Source organism: Somniosus microcephalus, unplaced genomic scaffold (assembly GCF_052327205.1).
Source record: "Somniosus microcephalus isolate GS21.2 unplaced genomic scaffold, FLI_Smic_1.0 unresolved_chr9, whole genome shotgun sequence".
NCBI lineage: Eukaryota > Metazoa > Chordata > Chondrichthyes > Squaliformes > Somniosidae > Somniosus > Somniosus microcephalus.
The window spans coordinates 9,208,110-9,214,109 of record NW_028225187.1 but is presented as its reverse complement, the minus strand read 5'-3'; the positions used below and the strand labels follow the sequence as shown (position 1 = coordinate 9,214,109).

General features: G+C 45.0%; 2 non-coding genes across 2 annotated transcripts; one reads left to right on the top strand and one right to left on the bottom strand.

Moving 5' to 3' along the window:
- Positions 1 to 5,366: 5,366 nt before the first annotated feature.
- Positions 5,367 to 5,448, bottom strand: trnas-aga (transfer RNA serine (anticodon AGA)). Its single transcript has one exon. It is a non-coding gene; the product is annotated as a tRNA-Ser (tRNA).
- Positions 5,449 to 5,576: 128 nt separating this feature from the next.
- trnan-guu (transfer RNA asparagine (anticodon GUU)) lies at positions 5,577 to 5,650 on the top strand. The gene has a single exon. It is a non-coding gene; the product is annotated as a tRNA-Asn (tRNA).
- Positions 5,651 to 6,000: the final 350 nt, after the last annotated feature.

Below are 6,000 nucleotides of genomic sequence, written 5' to 3'. Positions count from 1 at the left end.
ATGAGGAGAGGCAAAATCAACGAAATGGTAGAATTTCAGACGGGTGCATGAACAGAGAGACCCGGCGGTGTATGTGCACAAATCTTTGATGCTGGCAGGACACGGCTGTTAAAAAGCACATGGGAACCTTGGCTTTATCAATAGAGGAATAGAGAAGAAAACTAAAGAAGTTATGCTAAATCTTCCTAAAACACTGGTTACCCTCAGCGGGACTATTGTGTTCAATTATGGCATACACTTTGGGAAGGATGGCTAGGCCTTGGAGAGGGTGCAGGGCAGATTTCTAGAATGGTACCAAGTTATGTGGAGAGATTGGAGAACCTAGGATTGTTCTCCTTAAAGCAGAAACGGTAGAGATTTTCAAAAACTTGAAGTGGTGTGATAGGTCAAGTAGGAAAACTATTTCCTCTGACAATTGGAAAGGTAACCAGAGATAATAGATGTAATATATACTGGCGCGCAGGTGCTTGTTAAGTGCAGGAACACATTACCTAAAATGGTAGTGGAGTCAGATTCAAAGCAACCTCAAAAGGCAATTGGACATGTTTTTGAACTGCAATAATCTGCAGGCTTGTGGGAAAAACGCTGGGGTGTGGGATGAAATTTGACAGTTCTTTCGAAGAGCCGGCACAGGCATGACAGTCGATGACTTTAACTCCTCCATAATGTTAAAGGACTACATGCGCTCTACTCTCAGTCTACTATTTTTCCTATAGGGACGAGGCCAAATATTTCCAGAAGACGTCCTTCTCATTTCCCCTTCCACTGTTCCTGACGATGCCAGAATTCTTCTCTTCACCCACAGTTGCTTCAGGCGCTCCTTCTTCAGCACATACTGAGAAAACACAGGGAGATCAGAAAGAAGAGGCTGCCAGGTCTTCTGTACTGCATTACAAGCTGGTACCAGTAGGGGATATAGCTCAGTGGTAGAGTATTATGCTTCGCATGTATGAAATTCTAGGTTCACTTCCCAGCATCCCCAAATGTTGTTTTCTGCAAAATGTTGTTTTAGGCGTTCCAGAATCTGAGGCCTCGGTTAAACATCTTTTCCAGTCCTTAAAATCTATCGACCGCGCCACTCATGCTGCCACTCTCGCAACCACCATCTCACAGCCACTTCCCCGTTTGCCCTGAAAGACTTCCCTGTTGAAAAGCGCATCTCATCTGCTCCTGTGCTCCAATCCGTTTAATATAACAAGAATAACAAGAATCAGAGCAGCACGGTGGCATAGTGGTTAGCACCTGTTACCTCACAGCGTCAGGTAATCCAGGTTCGAATCCGGCCTCACGTGACTGTCTATGTAGAGTTTGCACATTCTGCCCGTGTTTGTGTGGGTTTTCTCCGGGTGCTCCGGTTTTCTCCCACAGTCCAAAACATGTGCGGGTCAGGTTGATTGGCTATGATAAATTGACCCTTAATATTTGGGGGATAAAATACGTGGGGTTACAGGGATAGGGTGGGATATGTGTCGGTGCGTGCTCAATGGGCCGAAATGGCCTTTATCTGCACTGTGGGATTTCTGTGATTCTCTGAATATATTATCAACCTGTCTAATCAACACAGGGAACGTTACATTAAGACAACGATAGGTGAAAATACACAGGTGGCGAGCTGGACTGTCTGTCCAGGATGAGGGTTAGCTTTGTTTTTCATTCCATTAGTCTGAGGAACTTGTGATTGTGAGAGCAAATATTTCCTATTATCTATTGTATAAAAATGGAGTTCTTGTTTCCGTGAAATGGACAGTGGTGAGCATACTGCTGCTGCCTTCTTGCTTCCAAAGGGAACAATCGCTTCAGCGATCAGTCTCATGCCTGGCACACTGGATAATCTACTTCCCTTTTACCAATATTCCAAGTGCGGCTTTCTTGCCATTAAAATCCACCTGGAAAATCGGCCACAGTAGATAATCCATTCTGAACATCATTTTCTACACTTTCCTCAGTTTATCAATTTCATTGATAACAACGGAAAGATTTGAAGCAACAACAATTGCCAGAGAACGTCAGCTTACTTGCATCTCCCCGCACCCCGATCATGAGACAACAACCAACAAATCACATACAGCGGTTCGAGAACGCCCCCATTACATCTGCCCAATCAGGGCCTGAGGATTGAACTGCTCTGTCACATGCAGTTCCAGTACGTTGGAGGACTCAGCTGTGAGCGGATGACTTGTTGCTGTCGCTGGCGCCGCGGCCGAGAAGCGAGCAGCCCCTGCAATCTCTTGTTTTCAGCCCAATGCTACAGGTGTGAATTTCTAATGACAAAATCTTTGACGCTAACTGATTAGGTTGTTGTATTTGAATGCGGTTTAGTGCCTCGCACGGGCCTTGTGATTTTCTTTTTGCGTACGGTTAGCAGTGTGTGATCGCTTAACATTTTGCGACTGAAATTAAATGCAATATCTGATTCAAATTGTTGCTTCATATGGCGTTCGTTCAAATTGAGGAAATTCGACACTACGAACGGGATTCAAATCGCCTTTTCTCTTGTGTGCTGCATTTGTCCCTTTGTATGGCCGCGTGCCTCAGGGAATGTGGTTGGAGAATAAATCTTTGGCTGCATTGTTTTTCCTGCTGGTTGTCCATCCAGCTAAACATAGTTTTCTGTGGTGAAATGAATTCAGCAGACGCTACGAAGGAAGAACATATAAATTCTTTCATGGCTTGACTGGGCGGATTCTGAGAGGTTGTTTACCCTGGCTGTGGAGCCCGAACTAGGGGTCAAAGTTTCAGAATAAGGGGCCGGCCATTTAAGATTGAGATGAGGAGAAATTGCTTCATTGTAAGGGTTGTGTATCTTTGGAGTTTTCTAACGCAGAGGGCTGTGGTGGTTCAGTCGTTGAGTACATTCCTAACTGAGATGGATATGTACATTACGGAAATCAAGGTATATGGGGCTAGGTCGGTAATTTTCAGTTGAGGTAGAGGATCAGCCATGATCTTATTGAATGGCGGAGCATGATCGAGGGCCGCATGGCCAAATCCTGCTCCTATTTCTTATGATCTAATGTACCGATTTAGGCCGGCGGTGTTGAGAACTGTGGCTCGTCTGCCTTAGTTCATTAAATAAGCATCGCAGTAGGAAGCAGCATCAACTGGAAGATGGCTGCGCGGAATACGTGCATTTTCTTCAATGGGTTGCAAAATAAAATATTTTCGACGGTTAAAATTGCTTTGACGGTTTCAAGAGCGTTAAATAACGTAGTATTCTCCTTTGGCTTAGGCCTCTCGTAATGTCATAATGGGGTGAAGTGCTTGTTGTACTTTCTGCTTGAAACTTTGTTTAATTGTAGCTTTGAATCTCGGCAGAGAAACCGAAAGGCAACAGTTCAAATTAAGTAAAAAGCGATCATTTGGGACGACGTCCTCGGTGCCGCAGTCGGCAAAATTCGAACCTGCGCGGGGAAACCCCAATGGATTTCTAGTCCATCGCCTTAACCACTCGGCCACGACTACCCAGACGGTGGTTTGGACCAACGCAGCTTCTCATTTGCTTCGAAATCGGTGCCTCTGCTGTGAACACTCTGGCACATAATCACATGTGTTCATGTGGAATAATTCCAATTGCAAACATTTTCGTGTCTGTCTCTGTGGTGCAATGGGCCAGCGCGTTTGGCTGTTAACTGAAAGGTTGGTGGTTCGAGCCCACCCAGAGACGTGAGTAACTTTTAATTTTTGCAAACTCATCTATTGTTTAAAAATGGAGTCTTTGATTCCGTGAAATGAACAGTGGTGAGCATACTGCTGCTGCCTTCCTGTTTCCAATGGGAACAATCGCTTCATCGATCAGTCTTCTGCCAGGCAGCATGGATATTCTACATCCCTTATACCAATACTCCAAGTGCAGCGTTCTTGCATTAAATTCCAGCAGGAAAATCGGCCACAGTGGATAATCCATTCTGAAAACCCTTTTCTACACTTTCCTCAGGTTTACACATACATGGATTAGAATGGAAAGCTTGCAACTATTACAATTGCCAGAGAACTGCAGCTTCCTTGCATCGCTCTGCACCCTGATCACATGACAACAACCAACCAATCACATAGAGCGGCGCGAGAACACCCCCATTGAATGTGTCCAATCAGGGCCTGAGGATTGAACTGCTCTTTCACATGCTGTTCCAGTACGTTGGAGGACTCAGCTGTGAGCGGATGACTTGTTGCTGTCGCTAGCGCCGCGGCCGAGAAGCGAGCAGCCCCTGCAATCTCTTGTTTTCAGCCAAATGCTAGAGGTATGAATTTCTAATGACAAAATCTTTGACGCTAACTGATTTGGTTGCTGTATTTGAATGCGGTTTAGTGCCTCGCACGGGCCTTGTGATTTTCTTTTTGCGTGCGGTTTGCAGTGTGTGATCGCTTAACATTTTGCGACTGAAATTAAATGCAATATCTGATTCAAATTGTTGCTTCATATGGCGTTCGGTCAAATTGAGGAAATTCGACACTACGCACGGGATTCAAATCGCCTTTTCTCTTGTGTGCTGCTTTTGTCCCTTTGTATGGCCGCGTGCCTCAGGGAATGTGGTTGGAGAATAAATCTTTGGCTGCATTGTTTTTCCTGCTGGTTGTCCATCCAGCTAAACATAGTTTTCTGTGGTGAAATGAATTCAGCAGACGCTACGAAGGAAGAACATATAAATTCTTTCATGGCTTGACTGGGCGGATTCTGAGAGGTTGTTTACCCTGGCTGTGGAGCCCGAACTAGGGGTCAAAGTTTCAGAATAAGGGGCCGGCCATTTAAGATTGAGATGAGGAGAAATTGCTTCATTGTAAGGGTTGTGTATCTTTGGAGTTTTCTAACGCAGAGGGCTGTGGTGGTTCAGTCGTTGAGTACATTCCTAACTGAGATGGATATGTACATTACGGAAATCAAGGTATATGGGGCTAGGTCGGTAACTTTCAGTTGAGGTAGAGGATCAGCCATGATCTTATTGAATGGCGGAGCATGATCGAGGACCGCATGGCCAAATCCTGCTCCTATTTCTTATGATCTAATGTAGCGATTTAGGCCGGCGGTGTTGAGAACTGTGGCTCGTCTGCCTTAGTTCATTAAATAAGCATCGCAGTAGGAAGCAGCATCAACTGGAAGATGGCTGCGCGGAAGACGTGCATTTTCTTCAATGGGTTGCAAAATAAAATATTTTCGACGGTTAAAATTGCTTTGACGGTTTAAAGAGCGTTAAATAACGTAGTATTCTCCTTTGGCTTAGGCCTCTCGTAATGTCATAATGGGGTGAAGTGCTTGTTTTCTTTCTGCTTGAAACTTTGTTTGATTGTAGCTTTGAATCTCGGCAGAGGAACCGAAAGGCAGCAGTTCAAATTAAGTAAAAACCGATCATTTGGGATGACTTCCTCGGTGCCGTAGTCGGCAGGATTCGAACCTGCGCGGGGAAACCCCAATGGATTTCTAGTCCATCGCCTTAACCACTCGGCCACGACTACCCTGACAGTGCTTTGGACCCACGCAGCTTCTCATTTGCTTCGAAATCGGTGCCTCTGCTGTGAACACTCTGGCACATAATCACATGGGTTCATGTGGAATAATTCCAATTGCAAACATTTTCGTGTCTGTCTCTGTGGTGCAATGGGCCAGCGCGTTCGGCTGTTAACTGAAAGGTTGGTGGTTCGAGCCCACCCAGAGACGTGAGTAACTTTTAATTTTTGCAAACTCATCTATTGTTTAAAAATGGAGTCTTTGATTCCGTGAAATGAACAATGGTGAGCATACTGCTGCTGCCTTCCTGTTTCCAATGGGAACAATCGCTTCATCGATCAGTCTTCTGCCAGGCAGCATGGATATTCTACATCCCTTATACCAATACTCCAAGTGCAGCGTTCTTGCATTAAAATCCAGCAGGAAAATCGGCCACAGTGGATAATCCATTCTGAAAACCCTTTTCTACACTTTCCTCAGGTTTACACATACATGGATTAGAATGGAAAGCTTGCAACTATTGCAATTGCCAAAGAACTGCATCTTCCTTGCATCGCCCT